The sequence below is a fragment of the Mustela erminea genome, chromosome 14 (genome assembly GCF_009829155.1).
Source record: "Mustela erminea isolate mMusErm1 chromosome 14, mMusErm1.Pri, whole genome shotgun sequence".
Classification (NCBI taxonomy): Eukaryota; Metazoa; Chordata; class Mammalia; order Carnivora; family Mustelidae; genus Mustela; species Mustela erminea.
In genome coordinates, this window is record NC_045627.1 from 56,697,278 (window position 1) to 56,715,653 (window position 18,376).

An 18,376-nucleotide genomic window follows, 5' to 3' on the forward strand; every position below is an offset into this window, starting at 1 on the left:
CCTAGTAACAGAAGGCAGGGCTCACCATGCAAGGCCCCTTGAGAAGCCCCAGGTGGTCAGGAGACTGAAAGCAGGAGCAAGGGGGAAGAGGCAAGAGTCTTTATGAGGTTTTCTGTGGGAAGACAAGGCAGAGGAGGGTGAACAGTTTAGGACTGGCTAGTTTGAACAATTCCAGGAAGTTCTGGATTATAGGGATGGTCTCTAGTTGCCTGGCACCCGGCCCTGGGATGATTAAGGCAGAGGAAGATTTCTTTCTGGGGAGCTTGGGCCAGATAGAGGAGGTTTGGCTCTAGATTGGCTAGTTTGCATATAAATGCATGCCTTCAGCTGAGCCCTTTGTTATCTCTAAGAATCGCCTAGTTCCAGAAGCAGCAGTCCCTCCCCAGCCAGACTCCTTTTTCTTTTACCTTTTAATTCTATTTATTTATTTATTTAATTTATTATTTGACAGAGAGAGCCCAATGAGAGAGGGAACAGAAGCAGGGAGAGTGAGAGAGGAAGAAGCAGGCTCCGTTGAGCAGGGAGCCCAATGCAGGGCTAGATCCCAGTATCCCAGGATCCTGACCTCAGCTGAAGGCAGACGCCTAACAAGTGAGCCACCCAGGCGCACCTACCTTTTAATTTTAAAGATATGGAAACATTATAGTGTACAGAATATATTATATACGTTAGATATATAATGTGCAGAACATATACATTACATTTACATGTTACATATTATGCGTAATTATTATATTTGTATTATTTACATTGTGTGTATTTGTATTACATACAAATTCTGTACACAGAGTACAGGGTTGAACAGACGTGGTGAAGTGGACGTCCTTGCTTTGTTCCTGGTCTTATGGGTTGAGAGCGTCATGTGCTCAGACAGGGAAAGCAAACAGACAGAGCAGCCATTAGACCCAGTGACGGAGAGATGGCTGATGTCCTTGTAGTGCAAGTTCAGTAGAACTGTGAAAACAGAAGCCCACTTCGGATGCTTCCTGAGAAAGCGTGGATTAAGAGGTCTCTGAATATAGATCATTCTAAGGGTTCCACTGTGAAAAGTAAAGAAATCCATGCAGTGATTTGAGGGGGGCACCCTGAGGAATAAGTAGGTTTTACTGACAGGAAACACCTCAGGTGTATGTTTAATAGTAACCATTTCTCCATCCTCAAATATTACTATTGTGAAACATTTGTCACAATTCCAAAACTTTATTTTTGGAGAGATGAATCACTGAATTCACTCGCCTAGTGCAAAAATAAAGAAATCCTTATTTAAAATGTAAATGTTAAAAGTAATAAATGTTTTCAGATCCCAAATAGAAGTAGAAAAATTATGATTTTTTTTTCTAAAATTAGGCATTCTAGCAATTGGCTCCTTTTTACTTAACAACTGCTAATGCAAAGGAGGAAGGGAACTGGGCGGTGGGTGTGAAAGTCATGAAGACAGAAGTGTGTGAGATCAGCTCAGCAAATGGCCCAGTGCATAGGGAACTAGGCCCCTCTGAGCCCAACCTTTGGGAGCTTCTGCTGCCATGTTATCTGGTGGTTGGAGGAAGCCTGTCTGCTCGCCTCTTTCTACAGCTCACTGTCCTTCTATCTTTCTAGTATGCCTTGTGCACAAGACATTTGTAATAGAGTCCTAAGAAAATAATGCACAGAAAATGATAGAAATTTGTGTGAGGGATGCCAGTTTGGTTTGGAGCAATCTACTGGACTAAAGGCAAGAAAAATAATCCAGATTAACGGCAGATAGAGTCTTTTCCTATTCCTGTGTTTAAAGTAGAACGATGAGATGATTTAAAAACAGCAGCAACACCACCACCAACAATAAAACTGGAGCAGATAGAGTGGGACAGAGGAGAGAATTAAGAGCTACTCATTTATAAAACCTGCCACTCGGGGTATGGTCCGTGGACCAGCAGCCTCAACACCCCTGGGGACCAGAAGCAGAATCTCAGGTCCCACCCCAGACCCTCTAACTGTGAATGTGCGCTGCCAGGTAGCCTGTCTGCCCACTCAAGTCTGAGAAAGACTGCTTTCAAAAACATTCGGGAACTGTGGGTTGCTTGGTAGCTTGAGACATTCTTTGGGGTTCAGGCAGTTGAGAGGCAAACGAGCCTGCTTGGAAGGAATCATCAGTAGTTTATAAACGAGACATCGGTCAGGGATTCGTCAATACAGATTTGAGAAGGAGTTTTTGAGAGAACAGGGAGCTGGAGGTTGGGGAAACTGAGTAAGAGGCTAAATGTGAGAACCACACATAAGTCCCGTCAGCTTATTCACGCAGGCAGAATCAGTGGCCTGAGGAGTTCAAATTTATCTAGGGCTGAAAGACTGAACCCAGAATAAGGAGTCTGGCCTTAGCCACAGCCTGGAAGTTTTCTGGATATTTAAGCAAGGAGAGTTTGAGCAAGGCGGAAGGTTGGAAAAGGAAGCAGTGAGCAGTGGGGAGTGCTTGTCTTGAGCCCAGAGCCAAGTGGTAGACATGCTCTGGACCCAGCTCACGGGGTCTTCCCTTTCATATAAGAACCCCCGTCATAGGGTTGGCATTACTGGACCCTCCTTAGATGGACTGCCTCTTAAAAAAACAAAACAAAACAAAACAAAAAAACAACAAAAAAAACCTAGACCAGGGTATAATTTTCAGGAACATAGTCTTCACTGGAAAGTCTTAATCCTCCCAGACTGCAGACAGTTACTCCCTGTAAGTCCAGAGGTGTGGAGAACTTGGCTGGCAGGAGGCTCTTTGGGGACTGGCGATGGAAGCTGGTGGGAGGCACCTCCCTTTGTGACAGATGTGCATGGCGATGGCCCAGGTCATCGTCCAGCCCCTCCCTTCCTGACCCAGCCCCTGTGCCCCCGCAGCTCTAGCTGCCCCTCTAACCGGACACAGCTGGGCTCTCTAGACTCCTCATTCTCAGATGTTCGGGATCATCAGGAGCACGTGGGAACTCGAGTATAAAATGCTAACTCCCGCCCTCCCCTCGCCAAGGCTCTGAGGGATTCTGGTAGGGGAGGTCTGAGGTAGGATCCAGAAAATGCTTTAGAAACCAATGCCAGAAAGGGGTTCTGCTGCAGATGTTCTCAGACTAGATTTTCAAGAGCATCACTTAACACCCTCCTGCTGCTGCACTCTGTCTGTGTTCAGGAGCTTTGCAGATCTGGGTGGGGGTGGCGGCAGGGTTAGGGGACTCAGGCGTGGGTTGGATCCTCTGCCAGGGCCATCCTGCTTCTCCTCCCCGCTGACGGTATGCAGGCCAAGCGCTCCTATCTGCCCCCCCTACCTGCCGTCTCAGTGACTGGAGGACAGGGCCCCCCACCGTCAGTACCTCTTCCGCCTTACCAGCTCTCCTCTCTAAACGCTCCCAAACACGCTCTCTTTCTGGCGGTCTCCAATTCCACTTTGGAATTCCCTCAATTCCAGCCAGCTTTGACCCCTCTCTTCTAAGGCTTCTCTAGGTCTCCAATTACTTCTTCAAGGGCATATTCAACGGCATCTTTCTACTCCCCACCCCTCCTTGGCCTCCCAGCTGCATCTGCCACTGCCAATCACCCTCTCCTCTGAACTTTCTAGCTCTGCTGGGCTGGCCATTTCAAGGCTACGCTACACTTTGCCTTTCCACCTAATCAATGCGCACCCCCCACCCCCCATGTGAACAGATCTCAGGATAGCGCAGGCTTTCGTACTTGTCACTGCCTCCTATGTGTCCTTTAATCTCCTGAGCATTTAGGGGGAGTCTAAAAAAGGAACCTTCTCCGTAATCGGTTGCCTTACTTGAGAATATTCAGACCAAGGCTCCCAGTTAAGACCCACTTCTAATTTGCAGCATCCAGTGCCGCATGAAAATGAAGGTCCCCTTATTTTAAAAGCACGAAGAAATACTTCCATTCAAGCCATGCATGAGGCCCGGGGGGCTGTTCACAGCCTGGAACACTATGCAAGAGCATAGGCCTTGCACTCAGGGCTTGGGACGCAGACCGGGCTTCCAGGTGCCCTGGCCTGTTAGCCCAGAGACTACCTGGACCAGATACTCGACTGGGAACTTGGTAATCATTCAGATAAAATCAGAGCGTGCGTTCCCCAGTCAGCAGCTAGTTTTCCCAGGGAAACACCCTCCCGCACGTTCCCAGCCCTGCGGGCTACGGGTCTTGTCACCAGGAGCCGGGAGGGGAGTGTGTGAATGACACAGCCGTGTTCTTCAGCCGCAGGAGCAAGAAGCAACGGCTCGACAGTGTAGATCAGAGGCATCCTGCTTGTCATGGGTGCAGTGGCTTTGCGTGGCACTGTGGCATATGGGAAATTCTGTCCTAAACACGGTGCTCTCGCTTTTTCCCATTTGAGTCCCTAAACCCCAGGCGACCAGACTGAAGATAGAAATTGGAATCCCAGAGGCAGCAAGTCTCCCTGCTTTCTTTGGGGCGGCGCCAAAAAGAGATAAAGAAAGTGTTGTATTAGGCAGCAGTAAACAGGCAAGGGACAAGCAGGCCTTTAATAAAACAGACCTTTATTGGGGCTAAAATGGCCCCGGGCTGACCCCACCCTAAATCCTGGCAGTGTCCGACGACAGGAATTCAGGGGAACAAAAACGCTGGCATTGCTGGCTACATCCCGTGCATACAGAACAGAAGGCGTTGCAGAAACCCGCAAGCAGGGAATACATAAATACTATTATCCAGCATTTCAGCCAAAACTTATTTTTCAGTCCAGACGCCTATGCTATTCTGCCTTCTCTGCCTCAAATTTCTGTCCTGTGACTCACAGGGAAGGCCTTGGGGACAATGAAATATCCCAGAGACCTAAAATAGGTCCTTCTCCCTCCCTCCGGCATCAGGCTGAATTTCCTACAGCATTTGTTTTTTTTTTTTTTGCCTTTACTAACCAGGCATGAATGATAATATTGCCGAGGCTTAAGCACTCCTCTCTGTCAGTGGTAAATATAAATAATGAGGCACATTCATAGAAAAGCATGCCAGAATTTCATTGATTAACGTCCTGTGCCACAGCCTCTCTTTGAAATTAAAAACACTTTCAATGACACGGCACAGAAAAGGCATTGCACGAAAAATATTTCGACGAGGAGGCTGTCATTAAAGCATGCCCGAAATAGAACTGTTTTAACCATTCTCTCTCCTCTCCCCTGCCCCCTCCCCGCCCCGCCCTTGCAGGCTGGGAGGCTGCACGAGGTTCAGTCACAAGCATTATAGAAAGTAGTTTTGTCCATTTGAATTCTAGAAGCTTCAAAAAACATACCTACGGGTCATGCTTAGCCCATGGCTCTCTTCCCGCCACTCCCCGCCCCCGCAAGTGATAATTAAGTGATATGGCCAGATGTAGCATCCAGCTGTTTAGTCATTGATGAGCAGGATTTTTAAACGTCTTAACGATGCGTCAGAATCTGCCCCATTGCCAGTGTCTTCCTTCTGTCCCCGGTCGTCCTCCACACACAGCATCCTCGTTGGTCTCCTTGACTCCAGCTTTGCCCCCCGTGTGCCCCGGGCCAGGCAGCGAAGGCAAACCCGTCACTGGAAGGCCAGGCTCGCTGCAGGCTTGTTTGGCTTTGCAAGTACAGTGGCTTCTTCTGTTTGGTTTGGAGTTTTCAGTTTTGAATGCCTCTAAATGGAGCCTGTATGCTTGCAGCCTGCACCTCCGTGCCCTGTCTTACCCCTCGCTGGGCCCTCTGGGCCCCTCCCCTGCAGGCACCCCTTCCTCTCCTCTGAGGCCTTGCTGGTAGCTGGTCCAAGGAATGCAGTCCAAACCCCAAATCTCTGACTCGGGATCCTGGGCCATGTCACCACAGGCGAGCTTCCCATGTCTCTGTCTCCTACCTCTTTGACCTCTGCCAGCCCTGGTCTCCTCTCCTGCCCTCACAGGCCTCTGCCAGGGGCCGGGGCGCACTCCTGCTAACCCCAACCCTCCCTCCACCTCTGACCCCAGACTGCCTGGAAACCTGACTCTTCTCTCAAGACCCAGTAGAAAGGTCACCTCTGTGAAGGCTTTGTTCTTCACAGTCTCCTGTAATAGAAAAGCAAAGACGGTGGCATCAGCTGAACCTGAATTCAAATTCCGTTCTTTGACTTCCCATGCATGAGAACTTAGCAATTTTCTGAAGGTCTTTGAAGCTCCATCCACAGATTTGTAACATCAGAATGATTTCTACCACTTTCATAGACTTGTTTTGAGTATGAAAAGAAATCATGTATGCCAAAGGTGCACAGGAACCTGTTATTACCATGTGCTTTTCTACTTTCACAGAACATATTATAGCATTTTCAACATTTTTTTTTTTTTAAAGATTTTATTTATTTGTCAGACAGAGAGAGTACACACAAGCAGACAGAGTGGTAGGCAGAGGCAGCGAGAGAAGCAGGCTCCCTGCCTAGCAAGGAGCCCGATGTGGGCCTCGATCCCAGGACCCTGGGATCATGACGTGAGCCGAAGGCAGCGGCTTAACCAACTGAGCCACCCAGGCGTCCCCATTTTCAACATTTAATGAAGATATTTGTGCCAATGCCTTTCTCCTACTGAGTCACAGAGCCGGAAACTCATCTGTTATGTCACTGCGTTTCCCACAGTGCCCAGCACTAGACCTCCTACCTTGACGTTCAGTAGGCATGTGCTAAATGTTTGCTTGCTCGAATGATCCATTCTGTTTTCACGAAACTGACAATCATTTGTTTAGCTGATAAGTCATGGAAGAAATGGACCTGAAATATTTTGTCAACTCCTACAGCGTTGAGACTTCCTTCCTCATTTTTAGATTTTTAGCCCAGTGATTTAGGTTTTAATCCCCCAAATTATAATGGCGATTACTTATGACTTTTGTAAATGTCTTTTAAATTTTTTTTTTTTTTACTATTTTTATAGTGCTTCCTATAGACCAGGAACAAGTCCAGGAGTTTCACATTTATTCCTTATGTAATTCTTGCAACAAAACTGGGAAGTAGATACAGTTTTTATCCCCATTTTGCAGATGAGGAAACCAAGGTTTGTTGAGGTTAAGGTTAAGTAACTTGACTAAAGTCTTGCAGCTAGCTCGTGGTAAGCCTGCATCCAAACCCAGGAAGCCTGGCCCCAGAGAACAAATATTTATGACTGCCTAGCACAGCCTCTGACATACCGCCCCCAGATCAGCTGTAAAGCAGGAAGCAAATGGGATCGATCAACTGATTTCTGTTTCACAAACAATATAACCTATTTCAGCTGATGTCTTGATTGACCAGGACTAGGTGCCCCTGGTGAACCTGTGTGTGATAAGAAAGGACTGACAGATGCTTTGCCTCCCCCAACCACCCCCGACCCCAAGCCAACCCTGGCAGGTAGCACTGGGTCTCCTGGGAAATCCCTTCCGCCTCTCGTGCAGATCCGAGTATAACTTGTGGGGAAAAGCATTAGTTGATTACGAGGGGTGCAGCAGCCGGGGGCTGCTCCGGCAGGACCTGCTCCAGCTAGGCAGTCCCTCAGAAGCAAGGGTGGCCGGGAGCAGAGGAAGAGGAGGTCTGCCACAGACTCTTGGCTCCATGAGTGTCAATCAAAAAAGGTGTGGCCTTGAAAATGACTCAACTTGGAGCTGAAGTTGTCAAATCCCCGAGGATTCACGGGGTCCATGGTAGCAGCCCCAGGCCTGCAGGGCTCAGGGCCAGTTTGAGGCTGTGAGAATCACCCACGCCTGTTCATTTGCTCTGGGGGCTTCAGACATGTGGCTACTTTTTGCCAGAATCTAGGATCACGGGACACCATTTTCCACACCGTGATCAGTAGCAATGCTTTTCAACAGATTTCCTGGGAATCTTGTTAGAAATGAAGATTCTAATGCAGTGGGGCCAGTGTTCCCTGCGACCCTGCCTTTGTAACAAACTCCTGGGTGGTGCTGATTCTGCAGGTCTACGGACCATGCTCTGAGTTGTAAGGGTCTATACAACACTAGCCTCTTGGGAGAAACTCTTAAGAGATTACGGTTCTTTACAGAGGACTTCTTATGATTATGGCCTGTAATGTGCTAAAGCACACTGTAAGTCTTTAGGAAGGATCTATAATATACAGAATACCCAGACTTTATTTGCCCAAAGAAACTTGTTCGGTAGAAATCTATTAAGAGCTCTGTTAATTAAGATTAGTTCCAATTTCTATTAACAGAAAATCCAAAGCAGCAGTGACTTTTTCTCTCCCACATAAAAGATATCTAGATAGTCTGGGGTTGGCATGGCTGTTGGCAAAGTCAGAGACCCAGTTTCCTTCGGTCATGCCGTTCCCTCTACACAGCTCGTGGCTTTCACATCACGGTCCAAGATGACTGTTCCAGGTTCAGCCTCCACATCGCAGAAACACCACCAGGAAGAAGGAAGGGCAAGAGAGGGACACACACTCTTCTTTCCCGTGACACTTCCAAGAAGCTGCACATACTGTCTACTCCTTCATCTCATTGGCCCGAACTTTATAACCGACAAAAATGCAAGGAAGTCTAGGAAGTGTGGTCTCTATGTTCTGAGCGGCCATATTCATAGCTAAAAAATCAAGGGTACCGTTACCAACAAGGAGAGGTGGGAACTGAGGGAATACAAGGTATTTCTATCACAGTCTCTTAAAGAACTAGTAAAAATAGTTTGGAAAATGATCTTCTGGTCGGAGCCCATCGTTTCCCACATCTGGTTGGTGGTGAGCCAGGACAGGCGTCTCTATCTCTTGACTCCCATTCCAGGTCCTACTCCATTACGTCCTGGTTCCTCTTCATATGGCATCCTTCCTATCCCTCCTGACAGAGAGGACACCTTAGAGAGTCCCTTTCTTGGCTGCTGGAAGCTACAGCCCTGTTAGGTGCACCTGGCTGATTGGAATGACACGCCCAGCTTCCCCTGAGCTCAGAGAATGCATTAATGTCACAGAAGAGAGGCAAGGACACTGGAGAATGAAACTCTGGGTTGTTATTTTGCCATTGGACGGATTTGCACCAGCAGGCAGAAGACAGCATCACAAGTTGTATTATTCATGCAATTTTACAGTCAACCCATCCTTTGTGAATGCTTCTCTGTGAATTTCTCAATGCTTTCCCCTTCCAGCCTTGCCCTCCTGTGTCTCGACGTTGATCTGCTATGGGAGGCAGTGAGGCTCACTCTCGAACACTGAATCCCTGAGCAAAATCAGTTCTGTTTCAGTGCTCCGATTCCTGCCTAAATGAAAAAGGAATAGAATGGGGGCTGGGGAAAGGTAGATTTCAAACCTACCGCCTGCCTACTGTGTGCCCAGATGCTTATCTAGGTGTTTATATACTTGTCTTACTTAATTAACACTCACTGCAGTTTATGACCCTGAGCAGCAAAGACCAAGCTGGGGGCTGAACCAGGTGTCTGTGCCTTGAAAATCCATCTCTTTTTACCAGGACAGAAGATAGGAGCCTTCTACACGTTCACTTTCTTTGTCTCGTGTGCTCCACCCTGACACCCCCCCCCCACCACATTCTTTCACACATTGACTTTGTGTTCATCTTTTCCCAGTAATTAGTAAATTACAACCCCCACATCTCAGATTCTTGACATTCATTTGCTGGTTCCCAGTAATTCATTCCATTTGGTATTTGCTTTGAAAACGGCACAGAAGTCCTCGCTAATGCGACACGCACTCCCTCGCCTGAATGAGGCTCTTCACCTCATTTATCACATCGCGTTGCTGGTCCTGAAGGCTGACAGGCAATTCAGGCTTTCTGAATGCAATTCAGGCATTGATTTTAATCTATAAAGCTTTGGCGTCTGGGTCCTGGCTGCCATGGAAATGAAATAGCTTCTTGGATACTTTTCTACATGCTGCTGCTAACTGTTCTGAAATGCGAGGCTCGGAGAGGCATTTGTGTGCTGCTTCGGATGTAAAAATGTCTGGCGTGAATAGCCACTCAACTTTAACCACCATTGTCGACACGGAAGAGGAACCCTGAGCAAGGACACGCACATGCAATGCACTTGTGTTCATGGACCCACACACTGAATTTAATTGATAATATCGGGCGAAAAGTCCATTTAAAAATACAGACGAAGAGGTGGCCAACACAACTGCTTTTCAAATAGGAAGTCCCTAAGCCCGAGCAGGACCGTGGGTGCCAGGAAGCCAATGGGGAAGCATGGTGTTCAGTGCCTCCTGTGTGATCTGATTTTCTCTCAGGAGGTTGGTGGCAGGAAAGTTACTCTGAGGCACATGCTTTGTCAAGGTGGGGATGGGAAGTGTGGAACTTTGGTGCTTACACTAAGAGTGTGCCAGGAAGCAGTGACGTCCCCCCAACACACACACACACACCCCCAGGGGAGTATGACACCATCTCTGTTCCAGTTGGCCACAGAGGCTGGGAAAGGCTGAGGAAGATCGTAACCCACACCTGTAAGGAGGATTTAAATACTCTCCACCTGCGTTCTGCTTTCTGCCTCTTCACTCGAAGTTTCTGGCTCTCTGCTTGACTGTTCACGTGGCATTCATTTCAAAATGCACTTCCTTGCTTTCGCTTTTTAAATTCTGATGGCACTGGCATTAGCAGAGAAGGTGACAAAGCCATTGACATGTTGACATCCAGCCCTAAAGGGACGGAGTTTCATTTTTTAAATAAGAATGTGTCCAAAAGTGAGACACTTGAGTGAAATTAGAAATGGGAAAGGATGAACCTGAGGCACTTTCTAGTAACAAATGTCAGCTGAATCCACTGTGGGGCTTTAGTTTTCGTAAAGGAAGGCTGGGGGGCCATGACTCAGTGTGGAGGGCTGGCTGGAACATGGATGTGATTGGGTCCCTAAAATATCCCTCCACACCAAAACTTTGGCAACACAATAACTCTGCCAGCAGATGCCAGCCCAGCTCTCAGGAACAGCTAAGGATGAGCTCAACCACGGCTTCTCAAGATCACTCACCCTTCTCCAATTATCCAGTTCTGTTTAGAAAGTCATCATGAAAATCCCACCAGCACTAAGAACTACAAGTGTAACATGGGAAATGTTGTCTGTAGGGTTTAGCTTCAACAATGCCAGGTCAAGCTGGGAGACAGAGCTGATGTCAGAGGGCATCAGTCTGGTAAATGCATGCTGACTTCTTGCAGACTACAAACCATGGCTCTGTCTGTAAAGCATCAACACAAATGTGTGATTAAGTCAGTTCGGTCAAGAATCTCTGAGGGCAGTTGCTTAGACCATCAAGATAGACTGGCTAGTCACCACATTTTTACTTTCCCAATGTGATTTGTGAGGCCTTACGTACATAAAGAGTGAGAAGGAGGTAGGAGACATAAACTCTTTTGTTTACCAAAGCCAAGCCAGCCCTTGTAAGACCAACTGGACAGCTACAAGCCCAGGGAGGGTCATCCACATCCTTGGGTACACCAGACAGAAGCTGGGGCTCATGGTGCGTCTCCCTCATCTGAGAACAGCCCTGGCCCATGGGGATGGGGCGCCAGATGTCATGTCTGTGTCCCATGGCTCAGTGGCTTGCGTAGTTGTCAGATCTAGGAGGAATCGGAACCCAAGATGGATGGACCAGCACCACGATCCACTGCCCACAAGGGTGGGTAAAAATGGTAACAGTTTGCTAACAACTAGTTATTGTACTTTAAAAGTCATCAGAAATACAAACTGGCCTGCCTTCCATGGGTGAGCCAGGTTCATTGGAGTATTTCTACAGAATTGGAACTTAAAAGGGGGTCCTCTCTCCTCTGGAGGTAGAAGCCACAGGACTGGACCTTAGCCCAGTGAGCAATCCTATTCTCCACCAAGCCAACGAGGCTGGGCTGCAGTTCAAGGCAGGAATGAGAGACAGACACAGCCCTAGAGATGTTTGGTTCTTGGGCCCAACTGCTCCTTGCCCCTTGCTTTGACAGTTATACGAGGCACTCCCTTATCCCACCAATAAATTCTCTCCTGTCTGTGCTAACTAGTGTTGGGTTTCTATTACTTGCAGTCATTGTGACACATGAGCAAATTTTCTCATCCTGACCACTGACCTGTCCCACAATTAGATGACTCTTTGTGTGTGTGTGTGTGTGTGTGTGTGTGTGTATTTGCCTCCAATCACCCAATCGTCCCCTCTTTGCTCAAGGATCCTTCTGAGTCACAGCCTGTTGTATGTGGCACTTAGGTGTTCAAGATTTCTTCAGGACACCACTCCCTGTGACCCAAAGTTCCTGACATTCCTATCCCCTGCTGCAGGCCATATCTTTGCCTTCTCTCTGTGTGGAATTCTGTACCTCCTGGCTCAGTACCTTCCCATCCTTTGATTACATTCCCCTGCCTCTCATCCCTTGGGGTTTCTGGCAGATAACGGAGCAATATTGGCCACTCTGCCCCCCACTTCATCCAGGACTGTGACCGTTCCCTGTCCCCAAGAACTTCAATAATCATCCTTTGTTCCTCCTTCCCCTCTCCTCTGTTAGCATTATAGCCAAACCCTCGGACAATGGAAAATTATCTCTTTTTAAAACCCGAGGAAGCTGGCTTTAAGGCTTCATTTTAGAACATTTGGCCTTGATTTCAATAGACTTTTAGGATCTTATTTCTGAAGATTATACATAGAGGCCCTTCACGTTCTCAGATTTAATACTCACCATCTCCCCATATGGCAGACATTTTTGGGGAGGGGCAGCAGAGCACCCCAATTTCCTTCCTAATGTTTGTGAAATTAGTGGGAGACAGAAAACTCCTTCTATAGGAGCTGCAAAGGTTGATATTCACTCTTCTAGTTAGAGCCCCAGCCCCCCAAATTAGGCATGGCCCATCAGATGCACACATCTGGGACTGAGAATCAGAAAATAATTAGTCCAAGAAGGGATCATGGATTTTCCGTACTGGTGGTGGCAACCAAGACAACAACATCCAGTCTATGGGGCAGTCTTGGTGCCTCCAGTGGAGTCCAATGCCCAACAGCAGGGCAGCAGTGCCCATGTTGAACAACTTCTGTGGCATTGATCTTGGCTGTGGATGCGCTCCCCAGCTCCCCGGGCTGCCTGTTCATTTTCTTAACATGGTTCTCCAGCCTAGGGTTCTGCAATGTCCCCAGTGCCCTTTTGTAGTTAAGTTTCCAAAGCTAGAAACTATTAATGATGCACTTTCAAAGTGCTCATGACAGGCAGAAATTTATTTTTTTTTCCCTGCAACACATAGGTGAAATATGTAATCTGGGAGACCAACACATAGAATCTGGTTGATCCACTGATGACTTCCAGCATCCACGACTTAACTCAGCTCTGTTCTCTCTTATGAAATGGTAGCAGGCAGCTTGTTTCTCTTGGGGGCAGGGGGGCGGGTGGCAAAGGGGAGACGGAGCTGATCAGTTGAAGCTGTGGTAGAAGTAATAAAAGCACAAAGAAAGAAAGAGATGGTTTCTTCTGAGAAAGTAACTTTATTCATGACATAAGTTCTGTGCGTAAAATAGAGTCCTGGCTCTAACAGGATCACTGCAGTGGTGCTTCTCCTACTGCATGGGGGAAATGATAGTCTTAGAATTCTTATTCTTATATTTGGTTTATTGACTAAACCAGGAAAGTATTGGCAGTGAAAAGAAATGTTGAGACAACAGACATACTGGTCAGCCTTAGGAGTAGACAGCTGGATATTCTAGAAGGTCTTTGTCTACCAGGCGCTGAGTTATCTGCGCACAGCACTCCTTCCTTCTTCCTCAACCAGATTCTAGTTCTTTTTCTCAGGTCCAAAGCTGGGAACAGATAGGAGTCAGCAGGCTGGCCACTCGCTTGCACCCCCATATTTATGCATCTGGCGACACAGTCTACATTTCCACAGGTTCTTACAGGGGTGATTTCCATAGCAACGGTAGGAATATAAAAGAGGCACCTGAGCGATGCTTTAAAGATAAGTCCCCCTCTTTAAGAAGCCTTCCCTCTGGGGAGCGACAGCCTATTGCCTCTTAGAGTTTCTTCGCTCCCTGCCACATATGTACATATCTAACTCAGCTCACTGTCTTCTGGCTTAATTAATTACCAACATGTTAGCCTCGCTTTTTAGGCCAGGAGATAAAGAAAGATCCTTGCTGGACAGCTGTGGTTTACAAGTGTTTTTTGAACCAAGAAGGAAGGAGGAGAAAAAAAAACTTGCATGATTAAATGCCTACCAGACTCCCAGCATGTTTACTTATTTTGTCTCATTTTCATATTTAACTCACGCAGAACAAGGATACTTCAGCAGTGCAGGCTGAGCCTGTGCAGAGGTGACAAATTTTATATCCAGCATCTCATTCCTATGTCTCGTCACCAAGAAAGCCAGAGAGGAGAAAGCATGAAGTAGTTAGGATCTGCGTCGGGCAGGCGACACAAGTGTCAGAGGGAGAACAGAACGCGTGGGGCTCAGGCTGGCTATTCTGTTTCCAAATCCTTCATCTCATTCAATCAGAGGGGTTGGGAAGAGGAAGGACAGATATTGATTCATTTCCTGGGCTGAGAGGGGAAGCCCTTCAAGCAAAGGGTATTAACTATTTGGGGTTTGTTTCCTTGACACTTACCTGCCAGCCTCTTAAGAGTTTTCTCCTTTTTTAATTTAAAGACGTGTGCACAGCATTATCTTTCTAAGCAAAGCCCTAGTAATTTTTCACCCTCCTACAAGAATCTTCATTTTTTTTTTTGAGACCATGCTACCATTTTTTTTTTTTTAACTTTTTGCCCTTTTGAGCATGTATGGAAAAGGCTGGTCACACCTGTATATGAAAATTCAACTCATTCCTTTGTTCATTCATTCATTCATACAGGTATCTGAGTCTCCTCCTTTGTGTCAGTCGTGGTGGCTTTGGGCTGAGGAATGCAAAGGACCATGGGCCCTACCCTCACAGAACTTGTCATCTAATTGAAAGAAGTCAGTTAATCATACAGTTATGGAATTACAAATTGGGATAAGGGCATTAAAAATAAGGGTACCCAATGGTGATGGAATGCTGGGACATGGCCCCTGTTTCCCACATTCTACCCTGTTCCCTATATTCTACTGTTAAGGTCTTTCCATTTGGAGGATGGATGAGTTAGCACATTAAGACATCCCACCGTGAGTAAATTTGGTCCCATCACTTTCTTCCAAACAGATGCATGAAATCAGTGTCCTGAGGAAATGGGAGGATTTATGGACTCAACAGAGGGGTAAAGGAGCAATTTGGGAGCATTAGACATTGTTCGGTGGGTGAACCTGACCAGGGAGCTCCAGAAACCCTATTTGTAGCAGAAAGGCACCAGATGTTCAAGAGGGAAGGAGAAGTCCACAAAATGAGAAGCTAAGAGCCCAGAAAACAGATCTGTCCTAAGGAGGCCTTACGCACTACTGTACGTATCTAGAGAAATGATAAATATAAGGTACAGGGAATGATCTTAAATTCACTTGTCATTAGTACCTGAGCTATTCAAAGCTAATTTTCGGTGACTGCAGATTAATAATAGACACAGGTGTTTGGCATTCTCTCTGAAACCAAGTGGCATCTTTTTATTAGAGGTTTTCCAGATGGCTGCCTTCAATTCTGCCAAATACACAGATGGGAAGGGTTCCCTTACCTGGACTCAATGTGTATATCCCATCAGTTGTTACTTGTCAAGCGTGGTCTCCTAAGTGAGATAACACAGGCTATAGTTGAGTTAAATGAACATTTTTTATTCCTGGTTATGACGTAATATCTGCTTATGATTGATTTCTGGTTATGTCCTTAATCCCTCATCTTATTGAATCAGATCAAACAACATGTACACTCAAAGTCTCTCCCCCTTTTCCATTTTTAATCTGAAGCCCAAGCCAGGACTAATTATGAAAAATCAGGTCCAGGCTTTGCTTTCCCCTGGGCTTCCACCTGGCCATGTGAATCCCTCTGGATAAAAACAGCTCTTAAGACAAAAGTTCAGCCAATGCCCAGGGAGAAGTGAAGAGTCTCTCCAGGATTAATTCTCATTCTGTCACCCTTTCCACGAGGGTATCCATCGCCAAGCCTTGAGAAAGGCCTGTGAACCCTCAACTAAACCCATGTAAAGTCCTCCTTGAGTTTAGAGTTGGGGAAAGAGATTATGCAAACACTCTTTTAACTTTCTCTTGGGAGAGTTCATCTAAGGGCTGTTACGTTCCATAAAGAACCAATGTGAGTTTCCGCTAGTATTTCCCTTCTCTTAACTCAACAAGATCCTGAAGTTCTGTTGGAGCCTGAATTTCGGTGGGATTTTGCTTCATGTAGGTTGGAACCTTTTATAGGGTTTTCAACTTCATTTTAATTTCAGATATGTCAAAGAGCCCTTTCTCTGTGCCTAACATGGAGTGTAGAACTCCATCTTACAACATTTCATCCACCATGTAGCTTGTTGGTAGCCTTTGCAAAATAGAAGTTGAATTAATCATTGGAGTCTAAGACAATTGCTCTGCTTTCAGGAAATTTAGATATTGGGTGAGAGATAAAGGCATGCACACATAAAAGATATATGAAATACTGTGGAAAAATGGTATGGGTTTTCAGCTGAAAATTAAGAGCCTAAGTCAAAGTTGTAGTTCTGCCATTTATAGATGGTGATTCAACATTACATCCCAGAACCCCAGTTTCTTCATCTGCAATTGGAAAAGTTGGGCTGAATGATATTAGGTGACTCCCTATAAATTCTCCCCAGATGATATTTCAAATCTATCCTCTTGCTTCCATGCCCACTACTACTCCTGTCCATACTACCACCTTCTTGTTCCTGTGGCATCGTAAAGGGCCCTGGTTTCCCTGCTTCCAGTCTTGTCTTCTCAGACTTTGTCATTGCAGCTAGAGTAACTTTTTGAAAATACAAATTATATCTTAACACATGCCCCTCCCCTACTCCCCAAAATTCTCCAATGGCTCTGACTGCATTTAGAATAAAACACAAGCCACATAGCTGTTCTTCCATAGCCTGACCTGTGATTATCTCCCTGACCTTCTTATCTTGTGCTCTCCCCCTTATCCACTATGTGATTACTGCCTTTTTTTTTTTTTTTGGCCCAAACCATGCCCATAACTACCCTGTTCTTCCATCTAGAAAATCCCCATCCCAATAAACCCATACCTTCTGAGCTTTTTGCAACCAGTCATTCCTTATTCTTTGTCCCTCCAAGTAGAACCAGGAACCAAGGGGATAAGGAGCAGAAATCAAGATCGGGTTCCAGTCCAATTGAGAAATTAAGTGGAGAGTAATGTAAAGACTTCTAGTTTTGGAGGCTAATGGAGGCAGGAGAATAGAAGGGGAAGTAGAGGATTGGGACATGGTAAAGGAACTCTCCATGGCTTGTTTATAAATCCTTGTCTTTCTTTAGATGCTTTCCCTTATCTGGAATACATAAGCTCCCCACCCCCAACCATAACGTAAGAATGTTATGGCTAAACTGGTTGCTGTATTCAGTGTCTGATTGTATCAGACAATGCCCTATTCTGATTGGTCAGTGCCCAGCTGATCCAAGTGCTAACATTTTGTAATATCATAGCTCTAGTGGTCTTTATGGTGTCCCACTCCCCTTTCTGAACCATCTCCTGCTCAATGCTTGAATTCTACCCTTAGGCAGAGCTTGTCAAAGTTTTCCTTCCAGGGACCCATAAAGGTAGAAATTCCTAGATTAGAGGTGTAGACCAAATTTATTTGAAGACTCTTTACTTTAAGCCTCACAATTCAACAAAATTGGTATTCTGCTTCATAAAATTTGTTTAAAACCTGTTTTTCATATTAAAAGTACTATTAAGATTTGTGGCTTAAAGAAGAGACTTGGAAGTCAGAACCCTAAGATTTGGGATCACTGTTCTGCCACTCAGGAGTTGTATGACCTTGAGCAAGTTACCTGACCTCTCTGAGCCTCCATATTCCTCCTATGGTTGCTGAGCACATGGTAAATATTCTATGGATTCTGAGCATCCTGGGGCCTGGAGTCTGTTTTGTCCATCTTCATATTCCCCACAGAGACTAGAAGAGTGCCCTGTCTGTAGAAGTCCCTTTATATGTGTTCATTCCTCTACATCAGACATATGTGTACCTGTGGTTATCCAGTTTTTACCACTAGATGGAGAGCACGTATCCTAGAATTTTTAATCCGTTAGTAAGTGAGCGAGCAAACATTTATATGTAATATCTTAAACAAATCAACTTATTTGTTAATGACAGTATCATTAAAACTAGCTCTCAAAAATGCAATTATAAGATAACTTTCAGAACTAATTGTTCTTAAAATAATTAAGAGGCAAAGGCAAGGGAAAAATATGAACTTCAGGATAGCAGTTAACTCTGGGGGTGGCATAAATTGGAATTGGGGTAAGTGGGAGCTCTAAATGTATCTATCTGCTGATTTCTTATTTAAAAATAGATTCCGGGGCACCTGGGTGGCTCAGTGGGTTAAGCCGCTGCCTTCGGCTCAGGTCATGATCTCAGGGTCCTGGGATTGAGCCCCGAATCGGGCT